Below are 18794 nucleotides of genomic sequence, written 5' to 3' on the forward strand. Positions count from 1 at the left end.
TATAGATATTCAGGCCTGTCTGCAAAGGCCTGTACTCTAAGAATTTAGGTGTATTCTTATCACTTGGCTAGTGATAGAGGTATAAAAGAAAGAATCAAAACCACTGTCTGCCAGTGTAAGGGCCTTCTCTTACTGTGACAGTTTGTGGCCCTGTGCTTAGGCTCAGGCCTTTGGCTAAGCAGCAGAGGCAGCCATAAGCTGGGAAGCGAATGGTCACATCCTCATATTCCAAACTAGTCACATTGAAATAAGGTGCTATTGGGCTGTTAGGCACTATCAGGACAGGATTGTATTCCTATCACCTCCAGAGAAAGGGAAGTGCCTAGAAAATGTAAAAGGAAACTTAGTTTGATAGCATCCTGTCTGGCAAGAACTCACTTATCAATAGCTGGGATGTGAAATCCTCACTTCTGTGTTGTCTTGTCATTGTAGTTCCCACTTTGCTATTGTTTGTCTGTATAATCTCTGTCTGGTTCTGTGATTGTTCCTGTCTGCTGTATAATTAATTTTGCTGGGTGTAAACTAATTGAGGTGGTGGGATATAATTGGTTACATAATCATGTTACAATATGTTAGGATTGGTTAGTTAAATTTCAGGAAAATGATTGGTTAAGGTATAGCTAAGCAGAACTCAAGTTTTACTATATAATCTGTAGTCAATGAGGAAGTGACTGGGTGTGGGTGTGGGTGAGCATGTGGGTGTGGGTGGGCATGTGAGATGGGAACAGGGAATGGGGGTAAGAAAATTGGAATCATGTTTTGCTAAAGGGGGAAATGGGAGAAGGGAATGGGAGTAAGGAAGTTGGAATCATGTTTGGCTAAGGGTAGGAATGGGAACAGGGACACAGGTGTAAGGCTCTGTGGTGTCAGAGCTGGGAAGGAGGATACTAAGGAAGGAAACTGGAATCATGCTTGCTGGAAGTTCACCCCAATAAACATCGAATTGTTTGCACCTTTGGACTTCGGGTATTGTTGCTCTCTGTTCATGCGAGAAGGACCAGGGAAGTAAGTGGGTGAAGGAATAAGCCCTCTAACAGCAACCAGCAAGCAAGAAGTGGCCATGAGCCAGGAGGCTCCTATCATGGCTCTAAATCACGTGCTTGACCCCCTGGGTCCTTTACTGCCGTGGCAGGTTGTTAGACACTGCAATGGCCCATGCTGTCTGTTCCCTGCTGCACACGTAGGAGGGGTAAATTAAAGAGCTCGGTCCCCTTTAAGGGATTTGGCGTGCTTTGTGCTAATCTGATCAGTGTCATTACAAATGTCCCGCCATGCCGGTAAAGTTTCATTCATTTCAACAGCGGATGTAGTTACGGCTCTTGGTGCCTTGTCCAATCCAGGATCAGTATGCTAATATAGTATATGGCCACGCCCCTGTGTATATTGCAGTCCCCTTGCGGCTGGTTTTTTTCGCGGGTTTTTCCTTGCACTAGCAATGGGGGAAGACATGATGTGTGTGAAGAGGGGAGTTTGGGCTCCCCCCTCTGCTAATGCACAGAGAGGGGGACATGGAGCAGGGACCTGACCTGCAAGGAGTGCTGCAGCCATGGAGTCCCTGCATGAGGTAAGCTGTGATCTTCCTACATAGCAGTGGCTTGTGAAACTGACTCCCAACCCCCTGCTCTGCAAAGGGGGACACGGGCTTGGGTGGAGATCAGAGGTTCTTTGGGAGACCCTGATATTGCAGCAGCCCTATTGTTGTTTTTACAGCCCCTAAAGGTGGGCTAAAGGGCCTCCCAGGACACATGAATGATGTACTATTATTTGCAGATTTAATAATTTTATTAAGATGATGTTGAAGTAAAAAGAAAATGGTACAGAGTTTAAGCATAGAAGTTTCTGGTGATCAGGGAATAAGGTACAGATTCTCAAGGGGTGCGAAATTTGGTTTAGGAACAGATGGCGTAAGGAATACATAATCTGCAATGTCCCCGATTGGGGGTAAAAGCTTAACGGGTCAAAGTACAGACATTGAGATATGGGGGTATATTATTCATATAATGGCTATGTTCAGGTGTGGAGTATAATGAGCGGATACGATGATGAGGATGGATTTACCCTCATTTGGTGGGATTTAATGTTCAGTGATTTATGGTTCCCAGCAGAACAGTGTCCCATTGTGCTCGGTGCTGTATCTGTGTGTAGTGAGAGACTGTCTCTGCCCTGAAGAGTTGTGCTAGGTGCTGTAGAGACACTTAGTTAGAACTGCATGGTCTCTACCCTGAAGCTGGTATGATCCAGTTTCACATGTGTCACCAGGAAAGGGATGAACAAAATACCTGAAAGGAGGATAGGTGTGTTACTGCCTCAGTTTCCATAGATACAGGTTTTTTAGGTCTACTTCTGAGTCCTCAGCTTGCCTAATCCCTATGGTATATCACAGCCCCAGTGCATGAAATGCAGCCACCTCTGGGTTGGGGCAGCTGGCAATAGCCATGCAGCAACGTTGCCCAGGGATTGCTTGCCAAGTACTGAAATATAACTGCCTCTGGGGTTGGGTGCAGCAGCTGGTTGACAGCCATATAGTAACAAAGCGCAGCGATCGCTCATCCAGTGTCGAAATGCAGCCATCTCTGGGGTGGGACTCATCAAATGTTTAAATGTATATCAACGTTTTTGCAAACATTTTTAGTTGCATTTTTTCACTTAGAAGAAACTCAGGTTTTGGGTTAAAGGGGGTGGAGGCATGGAAGAGAGTATGTAGTGAACAAAAGATTGATTTTCAAAGTGTCAGAACAATATTGTGAAACCAGGAAATTCCTATAGTCTTGACAATCTTTCACGAAAAACCCTTGCATTCCAAAAATAGTCCCTTTTCTACAGACAATCCTTCCTTTGGAAAAGATTTCCAACCGTGTCTAGAAATCGCTCCCAGGTCAGTGTCTCTCTGAGTGTGGGGTGCACTCATTTGCCCTCCCCTTCCCCTGGGGCTGTGTATGAAGCACTCGTTAGAGGGGTACAGAAGAGGTATAAATAAAGAGGATTAGGTCTTTAGGAATACACATGTGGAGGGTGTGGGGGGACAGAGATATGACTGATTGTATTGTCCTGAAGCAGTGCACAGCTTCCAAAGATTTGGTGAATGCTTCTCTGGGGGAAGCAGTGAAACTGACGACACTGCAGAGTGCTGTCAGTTGCACAAGGATAAAATGGAGAAATGTTGTGTGTGTTTAACCTCTTTCAATCAGTGGGCTCTTAAAGGTTGCAAATAATGTCTAGCTCAACCAGAAGTTAGGGGCTTGAGGTCGGAGTCTCCCAGGCATGGTCTTCACTGCAAAAGTGTGTTTACACGAAGATAGCTAACTTGATGTACAATCCTAGTGGAGACAAGGCACCGGTGGCTTTAACCTCTGTGTCACTTGTCCAGGTAAATTCCAGGCTGAGCGTATAGCATTCCCGGACTAGCTACATCCAGGTAAAAGACACCTCTCCCTCACCTCTACTAGTAGTTTACATTGAGTTCGCCAGCTGAATGTAAACACATACTTTTTGAGCTGGGAGGTTGATTTTTTTGTTTGTTTTGCTGCTTTTTGGTGGTGGTGGGGGGAGGGCACTGAAGCCATAATAGTGGCATTCTCTAGCCTGTGTTATTTGTATTACTGTAGCACATAGAAGCCCCAGTCATGGATCAGGACCCGATTGTGCTAGGTGCTGTACAAAATAGTACAAAAGACAGTCCCTGCCCCAAAGAGTTGACAATCTAAGTATAAGACAAGAGAGAGATGGAGACAGACAGACAGACAGGGGAGTGGAAGGAAATAATGAGACTGTATTAGACGGTATGATAGGCAGTGGTCTCAGCACCCCAGGAGACAGGCTGTTGAATTTTTGGTAGACCTCAGGGCAAAGAAGAGCTTTGATTTGGGAATTGGAGATGGATAATGAGGTAGGTTTGCAAATGTTTAAGGGGCTCTCCTCCCGAGCATGAAGGGCATGTGGCAGAAAGCACGAATGGGGTTGTCTGAAAATTTAACAAGTGGGTGTTGCTGGCAGCATGGACCGATTGGAGGTGGGAGTCAACCCCTTGGTAGAGTGAATGAGATATGTCAGGCTGGGAGAGGACAGTACGGGAAGGGCCTTGAAAGCGAAGACAAGCAGCTTCTGTTTGATGCAATAGAGAAGGGGGAGCCAGTGGAGGGATGCAAAGAGGGGTGACATGGTGAAAGCAGTGGACTAGGAGAATGATCTTTGCAGCTTGCAGCAATATTCTGAATGGATCTGAGCTGGGCAAGAGGGAGAAGAGAAGCATGTGGCGGTAACTGAGATGTGATGTGATCAGAGCCTCGATGGGAATTTTAGCTGTGTGGATGGAGAGGAAAGGCTGTATCTTAGAGATGTTATGCAGGAAAACTCCACAAGACTTAAGCACAGCCGTGGATGTGAGGACCTAGAGCAGAGGTGGGCAAAGAACGGCCCGCGGGCCACATCCGGCCTGCGGGACTGTCCGGCCCAGGCCCTGAGCTCCCGGCAGGGGAGGCTAGCCCCCGGTCCCTCCCCTGCTGTCCCCCCGCCCCTGCAGCCTCACCTCACTGCGCCGCCGGCGCTCTGGCCCGCTGCTGCTACCGGGCGGTGGGGCTGCGAGCTCCTGCTGCTCTGAGCAGCGTGGTAAGTGGGTGGGGGGGGGTTGGATAAGGGGCAGTCAGGGGACAGGGGGCAGTTGGATGGGGTGCAGTTTCTGGGGTGGGCGGTCAGGGGATGGGGAACGGGGGGGTTGGATAGGTGTGGGATTCCCGGGGGGGGGGGGCTGTCAGGGAGCAGGGGTGTGGATAGGGGTCGGGGCACTCAGGGGACAGGGGTTGGTTAGGGGATGGGGTCCCAGAGGGGGCGGTTGGGGATGGGGGTCAGTCAGGGGGTGGGAAGTGGGAGGGGGTGGATAGGGGGTGGGGGCCAGGCTACTTGGGGAGTCACAGCCTTCCCTACCCAGCCCCCCATGCTGTTTTGCAACCCTGATGTGGCCCTTGGGCCAAAAAGTTTGCCCACCCCTGACCTAGAGAGGTGTGAGTGGAAGATGACAGGTTATGGGCCTGAGTGACAGGCAGGATGCTGGCGTTGTCCACAGCGATGGAGAAAGGAGGTAATAGAGAGGGCTTGGACAGGAGGGGAGAGACAGAGAGCTCTGCTTTAGCCATGTTGGGCTTGAGCTGACAGCTAGGTAGGCACAAGGAGATGTCCCAGAGACAGGCTGAGGTGTTCATTTGGCCAGCAGGAGATGGGGCTGGTGCAGAGAGGCAAATGGGTGAGTTGTTAGCATCCAGAGGGGAGTTGAATTTGTGTTTACAGAGGAGACAACCCAGAGAGTAGGGGCAGAGGGAGAAGAGAACAGAAGAGGGAGGCTGGCCATAAACCATGTCACATTTACTGGTGTTTTTTTTTTTTTCAAGACCTCCCCCCTCCTTGTAACACATTGTTACACCGAAACAAACCATTGAGGACCCTCCCCGCCCTATGTGTTTATATACTATTTTGTCAGCCCCAGGGGACCAAGGACAGAGCCTGTGGAAGGGCCCCGGAGATGGAAGGAGGGGGAAGCAGCGATCAGAGGGGTGGGGGGAGCAGGGGAGGGCAGAGGGAGGACAAGGTTTCAGGAGGAGGGCGGGCAGGGCGGGCAGGCCAGGAAGGGCGAGGACTGAGCCCCGATCGGAGCTTTGCCTGGTGCGGCAGGACGCCGCTCGGGCACCAGGCCAGCCCGGGAGAGAGGAGGAAGGTTTGTCGGGAGCGGAGTGGCCGGGAGTCCAGTGGTTAAATGGAGCCGGGGCTGAGGGCGGGGATCGGCCGCTGTTGTGACACCCAGGCACTGACGTTTCCGCTCTTCAGACCCACGTGGAAACAAAGCTGGTGCAGTGGTCACAGGGACGCTGGTTGCTCTTCGGCCGCTCTGTGGCTGCGAACTCACCCGGCGCGATCCGGCTGCGAGCCCGCCTGGCTGGTGGGACCTCAGCTCCTTCCCCTGGCTGTGGCGCCGGGCACTGTTCCCGTGGGTGAGACGCTTCGGGTCCCAGGGGTCCCTGCCCCGGCCGCGGGTGGGTGGGTGCTGCTGGCTGCTCGGCGGTGGCTCGCTCGCTGCGCGGTGGGATTTGCGGGCCGGTTCCAGCCACAGCCGGGCTGGGGCGAGGGGGGACTGCGGGCCCGAATGCGGGGGCGGGGGGGCTCAGGCGGGAGCCCGGAGGGGGAGGGGCTGGGGACCGAATGAGCAGGGGGAGGGCTCAGGACCGGAGGGCTGGGGCTCGGGGCTGGGGCCCGAATGCGGGGCGGGGCTCGGGGGTGGGAGGGCAGCGCGGCGGCGGGGCCCAGTTCGTGGCCGAAGGGCGGGGATTCTGGGCAAAAGGGGGGTGATTCGGGGGGCGGGCCCCGGGCCGAAGGGCGGGGGGGGGGTTCACATGTGTCACCAGTCAAGGGATGAACAAAATACCTGAAAGGAGGATAGGTGCCTCAGTTTGCATAGATACAGTTTTGGAGGTGGGAGTCAACACCTTGGGACGGTGAATGAGAGATGTCCGGTTGGGAGAGGACAGTACGGGAAGGGCCTTGAAAGTGAAGACAAGCAGTTTGTGTCGGATGCAATAGAGCAGGGGGAGCCGGGTTAAATGGAGGCGGGACTGAGGGCGGGGACTGGCCCTTGTTGTGATGAAACTTGGGAACCGAAGGCTCAGCTGTTCTCTTAGGTCGGCTCTGATTGGCTGCAAACTTAGCGGGTAACAGGGTCGAGCCTGGCTGGTGGGACCTCAGCTCCTTCCCCCTGCTTCGGCGCCGGGCGCTCTTCCCGCGGAGTGAGACGCTCCCGGTCCCCGGGCCGGTGGGTGCTGCTGGCTGCTCGGCGGTGGCTCGCTCACCGCGCGGCGGGGTTTGCGGGCTGGTTCCAGCCACAGCCGGGCTGGGGCGAGGGGGGACCGCGGGCCCGAATGGGGAGGGGGCGGGCCGGGGACCCGGAGGGGGAGGGGCTGGGGACCGAATGGGGCGGGATCGGAGGCCCAGACGGGGAAGGGACCGAATGGGGAGGGCTCGGGGCCAGAGCCCGAATGGGGAGCGGGGCTTAGGGCTGGGGACCGTAGGGGGAGGGGCCAGGGACTGGAGGGGGAGGGGCTGGGGCCCGAATGGGTGGAGGGGCTCGGGCTTGGGGCTGGGGACCGCATGGGGGGCGGGGCTCCGAATGGGGGCCGAGCTCGGGCGGGGGCTGGGGACCAAATCGAGGTGGGGATCTGAATGGGGGGCGGGGCTCGGGCAGTGCCTGGGGACCGCATGGGGAGGGCAGCGCGGCGGCTGGTCCTTGGCCGAAGGGCGGGGATTTTGTGCCAAAGGGGGGCGATTTGGGGGGCGGGCCCCGGGCCGAAGGGCGGGGGGGGGTCGGGAGAGCCCCCCCCAGAAGGGAAAGGAGGGGCTGGGCAGAGGAGCGCAGGACACTGGTTCAAGTCCTGTCCTTCAAGGAGGGGGCTGGGTCAGGGACAGGGCTGTTTTGAGCCCCATCCCCACCCCTTCTGATATCCGACTCACACTTACTTCCAGGAGGATTGTGTGAGAGAGGAGGGTCTTCTCCCCCACCCCCAAGCTGAGTGCCTGTCACGGGTGAGCGGGGCCTGTAGCAGATCAGGTCTCTGAGGCCCTGGGGGGCGGAGGGGCCGATGGGAGTGAAGGGGTTTTAATCATCATGGCACCGCCTCTGGCAGGGGGTTGGGCTGCTGGGCAGGGAACGAGAAACCACAAATCGCCTCCCCCACCCCTGACCTGTCCTGCTTGGTCCGTCTCGGTTTCAGATCGGCTGGAGAGCCTGGAGCAGGGACGGGGAGCCAGGGCCAGGACCTGCGCCTCAGCTTTGCTGCTGCCAAATCGGACTCACTCAGACCGAGAGGAGCCGACCCCAGCCCAGCACCTGCTGCAGCGTCTGTGGCCTGAGTGTCGCTGAGAGAGACGATGGAGCCAGCAGCTGGGGCTGCTGAGAGCGAAGACCCGCTGCAGGAGTTGTGTTTAATGGCAATGGACATCGGGAGACTGGAGGGAACCCAGGTAATGGAGGCATCTCTGCCTGGGAGCAGGCTGGAGAGAGACACTGAGACTGCCCGGGGTGCTGGAAGGGGGCGTGGCCCTCCCACTTTTTGTCACTGGCCCTGCCCCTCCCCGTTCTCTTCCCCCTGAGGTCCCCCCCACCCCGTCTCTGGCTGGCAGCTGGAGTCCAAGCAGTTGCAGGGAGCCGTGGATGACCCTCCACTTGCCTGGGGTGAGGGGCCGAGAGCAGCCCCTGGTCCGTATCCCTCCCCACAGGCTCCCTGCCCAGAGCAGGTGGAGAGTCTGTAGTTCTCCACAGCTGCGGCTCTTACCATGGCCCGGCTGCTGCTCTGAGGCCCTGCTACCCAGCCAGAGCCGGATCTTGGTAACAGCCCCAGGGCAGCTCTGGGGAGCCATGGACCCTCCATCTGCCCTTGGGGGTGGGGGGGGTCTGCCTGACCCTCTGGGCTCCTCTCCCAGAGCGTCTGAGGGAAGGAGCAATCGACAGAACGGTGCCTGTTCCAGGGCAGCTCCAGCCCCGGTGCTGTCAGTGAGACGTGTCCTCCCAGCCCTGCCTGACGGGTCTTTCTGTTTCAGACCCTCCTTGGAACTGCCAGAAAAGCCCAACCTGTGGAGTTGTGGTTGCACTGAGAGTTGTATCGTCTGCTTTGATCGCTGCCATCATTGCTCTGGCAGGTGAGTTCCCAGCTTCCGCCCCGCTCCCTTCCCCTCCATCTACAATCTCCGTGCATCCCATTCCCCGTGACCTGCCACGGTCCCTCTCTCCTCCCGGCCTGTCTGGCTTCTGCCCCTGGGACAGAGGATTCCTTGGGGATGTTCCTCCCCGACCCTCCTCCTGCTCCCTCCCAGACCCCTGCACCTGGGCACTCTCTGTGTCGGGACGATCTGACTGACATTAGCCCCCCACAGCCCATCTCTGAGCACTTTGGGTCCAAGTCACCTTTGCCACGCACCGTGAAGCAGTCCCTGTCCAGGGTATCCAGTGGGACAGGGTGCAGTGCAACCCTGAGCCCTTTGCCTTCCCTGTGTTGCTCTGAGGTTACCAGCCTGGCCTTCCTGGATCTTCAGGTCACGCCTGTGGCCGGGCGGCAGGTGCTGCCGTGTTATTGAAAGGAGCCGGAGAACTCAGCCTAGACCCCTCCACCAGCGCAGTGTGGAAACCCCCCAATCGCTGAGCATGGCCATGAAGGGTCCCGTAGCACCATTCACTCCTCCCGGCTGCACAGACGGCGTGTGCTCGTGCAGAGGGCTTCTGTTTGCCGTGAACATGAACCCTGCTGTATCCCCCTGTCGTCTGGGGCAGGGGGTGCTGGAGACTGTCGGGGGAGGGATTTCTCTACTGCCCTGGGATCTGATCACTGGGCCCCAGGAGGGTTTAGCAGCTGGCAAAGGGGATTGAATCCAGGTCTGTCTGCATTAGGAATCCTCTGTGCCGATGTCATCACATCCGTGCCGTTGAATTGGGGCAAACCGCTAAAGGAGACGCACCGCACTGGTGCACAAAGCAGCTTGCCTTGGTGCAGTTTGCTGCAGGAAGTTACCAGAGCGAGCCGCACTGTTCCAGCGCATCTCCAGGAGGTGTTTGCCCTGATGTCACTCGTCACTGTGATTATACTGGTACAGATTGCTCGGATACAGATGGGCCCTGAATCCCAGCTCCCTGCTGTAATGGCAGGCTGTTGCAATGGGCAGCATTGACTCTCGCTGTGTAAGGTGGGAATCTGTGAGCTTAGGGTTGGTTACACACCTGCAGGTGCAGGGAGCTCTGCAGAACGTGTGGCATCTGACCTGGAGATGGATGGTGGAGACAGCCTGTGCCATCAACTGTTAGTCACTGACTTCTCTGCTCAGTTCAGTAGGGGAGGGGTGTTGGCTACCGTGCACTGGACAGTTAAATCTACAGGGTCAGACATGCCTTGTGAGTGAGGTGAACACATGCTCGTTTTCTGATCACCGCTGCCACGTTTCCTAACTCTTCCCGACTCAGAGTGTCTGTTCCACGCTGAGCGCCAGCCACATGGGAAGGCTTGAAAACCAGATACCGAGTTACTGTGGTGCAAAGAAAAGTGATGTGCTCAAAAGTGTCTGGAGGGGTTTGAGTCCGACTCCTCTCAACTAGACAGGCCTTTCAAATCCTCTTTGGTGTCACTTATGGGTGACCCCACTGCTGCTCTTTCATGGCTCTGAAAGGGTTACACTGCCGTGAGGGCTTCCAGAAAGTGCCTTTCTTGCTGCTGTGTTTGGGGAAAGAAAAGTCTGCAGGTAGGAGGTGAATAAAGTTCCATCATTCCTGGCCCACAGTGCAACAGGTCACTTCCCGTGGCTGTGGTTTCTGGCACCCCCTTGTGGCTTTCATGTCCCTGAGTGAAAGTTCCCACGTTCTTCTCAGTTGTTCACCTGCTGTTTGTTGCGAGGTTGAAGGTCCAGCTGTTGATCTTGTGCCTGGGGTGAAATGCTCTGAGCTGTGTCAGTCCCTCCCAGGCTGGGAGTGTCCCTGGAATCCTTCTTGCCAGGCAAATTTACTGTGACAAACGCCTCCGTCCCCCTGCGTCTGATTGCCCTGGACCAGCCCCAGCTGGGGATCCCAGTAGGCTTGGCAAGCCGGTCAATTGACTGCCTGTTTGGCTGCAATCAAATGCTCCAGCGAGAGCCCTGGTTGTAGGAGGCAGCCTGCCTTTCGGATTGCGCCTTGGAGCCTCACTGGTGTTTTTCAGAACTTGGTTTCAGTGTTTTGCCTTTTTTTTCTGAGTTAAAATAACTCAATGAAGTACAGGAGTACTTGTGGCACCTTAGAGACTAACCAATTTATTTGTGCATGAGCTTTCGTGAGCTACAGCTCACTTCATCGGATGCATACCGTGGAATATGCATCCAATGAAGTGAGCTGTAGCTCACGAAAGCTTATGCTCAAATAAATTGGTTAGTCTCTAAGGTGCCACAAGTCCTCCTTTCCCTTTGGCGAATACAGACTTACACGGCTGTTACTCTGAAACCTGTCAATGAAGTACATTTTTTTAAAAAAATTAGGTAGATCCGTATCTATCTAAAGCTAAACCTACTGGAGACAATGACGTCTTGCTCTTTTTAGTTACTGTTCTGATAAATTTAGTATTTTAAAATATCTGACCACTATTTGACACATTTGACTGGTCAATTGACCAATTTTTGTACCAGTCAAATGCCCAATTCTAGGTGCAACTCTTACCCTCCGTGTGACTGTCTCATTCTCAGTGCTGGCATCTAAGCTTTCATCAGCTGATCTGTGCCCCCCTGCTGGACCCTCGTGCCCAGACAGCTGGGTCGGATACCGAGGGAAATGCTACTATTTCTCCGAGAGGGAAGGGAGCTGGACCAACAGCCAGAGCCGCTGCTCTGCCCCGGGTGCCTCCCTGGCTGGGATCGACAGTGAGCAGGAAATGGTGAGAGATCTCGAATTGCCAGACACTGGCCTTGGCTCAGCGGCGGCTGCTGCAGTAGGACCTGGGCTCTGCCCCTGCGGGGTGAGGAGCAGCTCTGCCCCCTCCCGTGCTGGGAGGCCGGAGTGAATGAACTTCCAGGATCTGAATCCCAGCCCTGGCTGGGCCCAGGGCCCTACTGTCAGTGTGTGATCACAGGGATTGCCCATTCTCCATTCCCCCCTCCCCAAATAGGGAGACAGCTTCTGCCTAGGGCAGGGCTGGCTCAGGCATCTCCTGGCCTGCTGGCTGCTGGAGGGGGACTGAGAACCCAGCCAGTGCTCCTGTTGTGGGGATGGGAAAGGAGCAGCCAGCTGAGGAGGCGGGGGAGGAGGGGATCCTCTCACATTGACCCCTCCCACTTCAGCTTGACTTGCTCCCTCCTCCTGCCTTGCTGTGGTGAGCGGGGGCTGATCTGTGAGAAGAGACTCTCTGCAGAGAGCTCAGACCCAGCAGCTGCCCCCAGCCCAGGGGGACTTGGGGTGCGGGTGACTGGGAGCACCGGGGTGGGGCTGCTCTGTGCAGGGGGAGGGTTAATACTGCCTGGGTGATCTTCTACTTTGCAAAAGGGAGGGGAAACACCACCCCCCCACCGAAAATAAACTGAGCACCCTTCAATATGGGGGGAGGGATAGCTCAGTGGTTTGAGCACTGGCCTGCTAAACCCAGGGTTGTGAGTTCAATTCTTGAGGGGGCCATTTAGGGATACGGGGCAAACATCTGTTGGATGATCTAATTGGGGATGGAGGTGGGACTAGAAGATCTCCTGAGGTCCCTTCCAACCCTGATACTCTATGAATATGCTACTGGGATTCTCTGCAGCACAGAGCCCTGGGGGGTGGGGGTGGGGGTGGGGAAGCACTGGAGCTGGGGCTGATACCTGCTGTCCCTCAGCTTTCTTTAAGGCGTTCCTGCTGCACCATAAGGATCTTCGTGACCACTGGATCGGCCTCCGGAGGGAGCAGGGTCAGCCCTGGAAATGGACCAACGGCCCCGAATTCAACCACATGTGAGTCTCTCTCGCCCCTTTGTACTAATTCCCTGGGCTTGGGGATTCTGGTGTCTGAGCTGTTTGAGCTCAGGTAGATCCACCATTCAGTGCTAGTGAAACAATCAGACACAACCCTGGTCCGTTTGCGTCCTGCGTGTATCGGAGACCGATGGGAGCCGGCGTGTCCCTGAACTCTCGGCTCCTCCCCGCAGCACGGAGCTGGGCCGGAGACAGAGCCTGCCACAGCCAGAGGTGCCCTCGCAGCCCGCTGGGATTTCAGCTGGGACACTCGCTGTTCTCCCCCAGCCCTCTTCAGCAAGGTCCCTGGGGTGTCTGACCCCCCCTGCGGAAAGGAGGCAGCAGGGAGCTCAGGTTAACAGTGGCTGCTAGAGAGGGCAGCATGTCGAGCAGTGCATGGCAGGTGCAGGTCCCGCTGGGGATTTCAGCCGGCAGGTTTGAGTGATTTGGCTGGTGAGGCCTCTGAATCTGCAGCAAGGCACCGATGTTAAAGGAGCCTGCGGTTCACAGGTGCTGGACGCCTGGGGCTCCCACTGGAACGGGGTACAGTAGTGATGGCTGCCCAGCCAACACCCCGCGATGGGTTTCAGTGGGCTCCAAGTGTGATCACAAAACCTTGAGCCCGGAGCAGGGTTTGAACCCCGGAATTCAGCACTAGAAGCATGAGCCTCTGCCATAGGAGCGAAAGAATCCACTTCTTTAACTGAACCCCCCCCCCCGACTGATAAAGCTCTTATGCAGGCCAGCCATTAGAGGGGGATGGAGACCCCCCACTTCCCTGGTCTGGGTTACTTCAGTACTTTGAAAACTCAGGCTGTTATGGCGCTGGGTCAGGGCTCCCCAATGGACAGTCCCCATTCTGCTGTATTGGACCCAACCTTTGGATCCCACCTGCTTCCAGCCTCACTGGGTCTGAATAGCCTCCAGACACTGTCCCGAGTTTGGGCCTCTATGGCCCTCTCCTGGGGTACAGACTCCCTGTCTGGTTCCCTCCTTAGGAGGTGGGACCCTGCAGATCATCTGCTGTAGGACCCAAAACCAGGTCTGAACCCTCCCAAAGCTCCCGAGAGGCATGTTGTCCCTAGAGCTCCACCCTCCACTCCAGATGAACTCTGGGAGGGTCACGTGAGGATTACAAACAAGGCACACATGCTTTCACAAAGGAACTTCTTCAACACTCTCTTTTTCCCCCGTCCCCAATGGAACGCTCAAGAGTTATAGATCAATGGAAAAGGAAACCCCTGAATGCAATTTCCTCTTTCAGTGTCATCTTGGTTCTGCTCCGTGTGTTTCAAGGAAGTGAGATCCCTCCTGCCCCCCGCTTTTCCTGCTTGGTCGTCTGGTTCTGGTCTGCTCCTCTTGTTAGAGGACCGGTCCCTTTTGACAATCAGTCTAACAAATTCTCTCCGTCCTGCTGGGGACTTTCCATTCTCCAGCACCCCTGTGGGCTGCTCAGCCTAGAGGGTCACGAACAGTCAGCGGTTCTGCAAAGCCCCCGCTGTCCTGAGCTCTGCTCCTGAGGGGCTGGGAGAGTAGCTGCTCCACACTCAGGCCTGCACTGTGGAGAACGGCTCCCCTGGCTGGGACTGGTGTGAAATGCCCGGCCTCTGCCTGACTGCAGCTCCCTGGCTTCTGTGTTGCAGGTTTCAGATAAGAGGAGGAGGTGACTGCGCGTATCTTAACAACGAGAAAGGGGTCAGCAGCTCACCGTGCTACATGGAAAGACGGTGGATCTGTAGCAAACCTGAGGTGTATGTGATGGGAAAAGAGACTGCACTGGAAGGGGGCTCGAAATGAGATTCCTAGAAGTGACACTGATCCAACTCACACCTACTTGAACGAGTCAAGTCCCCATTCGTCAGCCTGGCCAGGATCTCAAAATCAGGCAGCGGGGCCCTCAAGCATTAAGTGTGTCTCGTTTAAACTGTGGATTCTTCGTATGTGCCTTCTGCTTTTGAACCTTTAAACTCAGGGTCACATTGTCAAGCTTTTCTCTGCAGCTGAGAGGGAGTGATCTCATGAGTAGGAGTCTCAGCCACACGCTGGGGAAATGAGAGAAGGGAAGGCCTTGTTCGTTTAGACTCCAGAACAGCATTTCTCAAATGCAGCCACCAGCTGATTGTTTTGCAGCCACAAGAGCCTCCAAAGTGCCCCAAGAATCGCTGAGATATTAAGTATTAAAGGTGCCTTCTAAATGCCATAAATCCTAATGCGTGCTCCCTTTTAAATAGTACCATGCCAGCAGAGCTGAGCTACATCGGTGTGGTTTTCTTTGAAGTCGCAAAGTGTATTCTTTGGCTAAGAACATAAGAAGGGCCAGACTGGGTCAGAGCAAAGGTCCATCTAGCCCAGTATCCTGTCTGCCGACAGCGGCCAACGCCAGGTGCCCCAGAGGGAGTGAACCTAACAAGCAATGGTCAAGTGATCTCTCTCCTGCCATCCATCTTCACCCTCTGACAAACAGAGGCTAGGGACACCATTCCTTACCCATCCTGGCTAATGGCCATTCATGGACTTAACTTCCATGAGTTTATCCAGTTCTCTTTTAAACCCTGTTATAGTCCTAGCCTTCACAACCTCCTCAGGCAAGGAGTTCCACAGGTTGGCTGTGCGCTGTGTAAAGAAGAACTTCCTTTTATTTGTTTTAAACCTGGTGCCCATTAATTTCATTTGGTGGCCCCTAGTTCTTGTGTTATGGGAACAAGTAAATAGCTTTTCCTTAGTCACTTTCTCCGCACCACTCATGATTTTATAGACCTCTAATCACTGTTTACATCTCATGTTACTGTAGCTCTGTAAGTGGCTATGGGCCATCTCACTGTGTGATGTTTGAGTAGGTTGTGATTGTTCATGGGGGGGGAGGTGAAAGTTAAAAATGTGACTGGGTATCAGAAAGTATTTCAAATAATCTAGTGCCAGAAAATGACCTTGAATGTGACAGCAGGTGGCTCCTCTGGGACCTTCTGCTAAGAAAAGCAAAACAGAGAAAGAAAAAGGAACACTTCAGCACCAGGGGGAAAGGCAGTTTCCTGTGTTTCTGAAGATATCCGATTCCGTTTCTGAGCAAGTTGCAGGGTGAGAGAGAAATTCATCAAATTGAAACTTATGTCGTGCAACGTCCCTACAGCACTCATGCAAAAGTTGAACCAAATTACCATGGTGAGCTTCAGAGGCGCAAGCTGTTAAATGATGGAAAAACCAAGCTGAAAAGACAACAGCAATGGCTCAGATTTTGTTGTTGCTATTATCATTATTATTACTGGGCTAGGTTGATTGGGTTTTTTTTGTCTGTGAAAGAAATTTTGGACATACTGGCAGATACATTCTCTCATTATTAGTCATTATTCTTTCTATTATGTAAAGCATTTTTAAATTTAGTTCAGAATTTTTGTACAGCCCTCCACCTTTGACCAAAAAAGCAAAAGAACAACAAAAAAGACAAGACTGTGCAAAGCACTGGTTTGTTCTGTGTTTAGGTCCAGTAAAGATAGGACACAACTGTACCTTATATTTATTATTGAGTCTGCAAAAAATCCCTATGTAAATATGCACATGTAATTTATTTGTTTGTTTTTCCTAGAGTTAGTAAAGTATTGTCAGAGCCGCATGCTGAGGCTGCCAAAAATTTGTGAGAACCCCGGCTCTAGAAAGTGTGAGGATTTGGTTTTCTATGTAACCATTACTTTCCAGTATTTATTCACTCTCGCTTGCATCTCTGTTCTTTGATGATAAACTCGTTCCTGTTTTCTGTATATCTAAGTGCTGGGTTCTCAATAGAGTGGTTGGCCTGAATTGAATCTTACAAGCTGCTGTGGACCGCGCCTGAGAGAAGAGAGTCACAGTTCTGCGTGTGCTCAGTGGAACGGGCTGAGCACTCCCGAGGGACGCTCAGAGGCTTTGGGGGTGTCGATCGCTAACCTGTACACAGAGAGCGAGGCCTGCAGGGGGCTGGAAGGTCAGGCCTGCGCTGCCAGGGGTGGTGGCTTGAGAGAGCTGACCCATGGCAGGCCTGGACAAGGCTCCCTCAAACGTGCCTCGTTTGCCCGCTATGAATCGCTCAAACGGGCACACGTCCCCGGCTCATTCCACCCCTGCACCCCCCAGGTACAACCCGCACAAGGCATTCTGCCAGGGGCGAGGAGAACACGTGAGCTTCTGCCCTTCTGTCCCATTCCTGCTGCTTGCCCGGAGCTAGGCTGCCTGCGATGGGTTTTCAGTGTTTGCTACTTTCAGGGGGTTTAACGTGTGAGTGGGTGCGGGAGGGGAAAAGAGAGTCGGAAAGTTGTATCCTGAGGGTTTAGGGAAGCATCAACCTCCACCGTCCCATGAAAGCCGTGGCAAATCAAGTATGTGAGGCGGTGCAGGGCGGTAGTTCACACTCCACCGAGTATGTCAGCCTGCAATGCAAGGAGGGGGGTGCACCAGATGTCTCTCTTTTCCTTGCTCGCCTGGACCCAACCCCAGTGATGATAGGGGGGATTTCTGGTTGGCTGTACCGGGCCTGCTACCCAGCAGTGTCTTGAGCCCACTCCCGGTGAAAATTCTCACCCTTCGTCTCACAAATAGGGTGCAGGCCGTATCAGGCCATACTGCGGTTGGCGTTAGCTCCGCTCACCCCAGGGCCCTGGGCAGCAGACGGTTCAGATACTCAGTTGGTTTTAAGAGCCATGGCAGGAGAGGGGAGGTAGGAGCCCCTTAAAACTATATTGGTCACAGACAGGCTCCTGAGAAGTTTGATTTGTCCCATGGCCCCATCCCCACTCTGCCCCTTCCCCCAAGGCCTCACCCTTGCGCCCCCTCTTCCTGCGCCCAGGGCGTCAGCGCCCACAGCAGGTGTGTAAGACTAAGTGACGCGTGTGTGTGTGACAGAGAGAGAGAGAGAGAGGGGTTAGATAATTTCTGTATTGATAAACGCAAGAGTTCAAAATGAGTCAGGCCTCAAAACCGTGAGACCCACTTAAAAATCATGAGACTTAAAATACTAAATGCAGAGTTTTTTATCTGCTGGTTTGTGAGCCTTTGGCGGTCATGGTGTGGAACCAGGAAGAGTAGTGTCGTCCCCAGGGGGAGCCAGCAGGGCCGGGGCAGAGAAGGGTGTACAGTTTTCGGGGGGGGGGGCATGGCAGGGGGGCCCAGGCCCAGGTGAGTTCAGTTTTGACAGCTGGAGGTGGTGGTGCAGGGTGCGGGGAGACTGAGGGACATGTGCCGGGCTGGGCTACGTACACTCAGAGCCCTGGGTATAAACAGAGAGACTCAGCCTAAGCAATTGCTTGGGGCCCCCAGCAGTTCAAGGGGGGGGGGGCGGCTAGTCCCTTTTTTTATGATAAGAACTTGTCTGTTTTAGTATTGGGGGAGGGGCCAAAAGGCAACTTGCGGGGAGGGAGAGGACGGGATGGGGCGGGTCAGAGCCTCTCCGCAAGCTGGGGAGAGAGAGAGAGATACAGACACACACCCCCAGCGCCTGTCTTCCCACTTCCACATTGTAAGGTGGGGGGGAGGACCGAGGGGCGGGGCCTCAGGGGAAAGGGTGGTGCAGGGGGCGGGGCCCCGGTTCAGGCTCCTGTGGTGGTCCCCCACACTTTTAGGTACTTCCACTGCCCCGGAAAGCCGAGTGTGGGGGGACTGGGCTGTCGCCCCTCCGCAGCCAGCTGCTGCACACAGGGCCTGCCGGGGAGGGGCTGCGGCTCGCCGGGAAGCTGAGCCCAGGCAGGGATCGGGCTGCTGCTGCCGCCCCTCCCCAGCCAGGCTCTGCCCAGCAGCTGGCTATGGCCGCTTGCTCCCTGCCTGGGGCCTGGCTGCCCAGTCTCTGTGGTGCAATCGGTTAGCGCATTCGGCTGTTAACCGAAAGGTTGGTGGTTCGAGCCCACCCAGGGATGCAGACCTGCTTTTGGGGGGTAGGGATAGCTCAGTGATTTGAGCATTGGCCTGCTAAACCCAAGGTTGTGAGTTCAATCCTGGAGGGGGCCATTTGGGATTTGGGGCAAAAAGTGGGGATTGGTCTTGCTTTGAGCAGGGGGTTGGACAAGATGACCGGCTGAGGTCCCTTCCAACCCTGATAGTCTATGAACAGGTGGAGGGGCGGAGCAGCAGGAGGACACAGCCCCGCCCCTCCCACCCACATGTCTGGAAGACGCGCCTAATAAGGTATCATACGTCACTTTGGGCCAGTTTCCCCGACAGTCTATAGCGGGGGTGGTCAAACTATGGCCCGCGGGCCAGGGGACCCTCCTGCCCGGCCCCTAAGCTGCTGACCCGGACGACTCGCCCACTTCCCCACAGCCTCAGGCCAGGCGCTCTCCCCGGCAGCTGGCTACGCTGCATTGAGCCGCAGC

General features: G+C 54.9%; 1 non-coding gene and 1 pseudogene across 1 annotated transcript; both read left to right on the plus strand.

The window, feature by feature from the left end:
* The first annotated feature begins 7905 nt into the window (after positions 1-7905).
* LOC144275062 (C-type lectin domain family 2 member D-like) lies at positions 7906-14644 on the plus strand (annotated as a pseudogene).
* Positions 14645-18264: 3620 nt separating this feature from the next.
* Positions 18265-18338, plus strand: TRNAN-GUU (transfer RNA asparagine (anticodon GUU)). The gene has a single exon. It is a non-coding gene; the product is annotated as a tRNA-Asn (tRNA).
* The last annotated feature ends 456 nt before the right edge of the window (positions 18339-18794 follow it).

Source organism: Eretmochelys imbricata, chromosome 14 (assembly GCF_965152235.1).
Source record: "Eretmochelys imbricata isolate rEreImb1 chromosome 14, rEreImb1.hap1, whole genome shotgun sequence".
Classification (NCBI taxonomy): domain Eukaryota; kingdom Metazoa; phylum Chordata; order Testudines; family Cheloniidae; genus Eretmochelys; species Eretmochelys imbricata.